Source organism: Trachymyrmex cornetzi, unplaced genomic scaffold (assembly GCF_001594075.2).
Source record: "Trachymyrmex cornetzi isolate Tcor2-1 unplaced genomic scaffold, Tcor1.1 scaffold684, whole genome shotgun sequence".
Classification (NCBI taxonomy): Eukaryota; Metazoa; Arthropoda; class Insecta; order Hymenoptera; family Formicidae; genus Trachymyrmex; species Trachymyrmex cornetzi.
Window position 1 is genome coordinate 2,934 of NW_017300008.1, and position 292 is coordinate 3,225.

The following is a 292-nucleotide window of genomic DNA, read 5'->3' on the forward strand; positions in this document are numbered from 1 at the left end:
TTAATGACTCTCATTAAACTACATTCCAATATTTACAGTCAGTACTAAAAACCTATAGTTTACACTTTACATCATGCGATCTATAGATTTTCAGCACTGGCAGTTCTGATTTTAGGCGGTAAGCACGATAAGCGGTGTCTTGGAACCCAGCGCCAAAAACATATCAATTCCTGAAACAGGCGTCAGGAATATTAGCAGGGCTAAAGGCGAGTGCAGTATTAATTCGACGTCGAAAATATTATAATAAAATAGAATACATAATAAAATAAAAATTAAGTATATACATTGAATA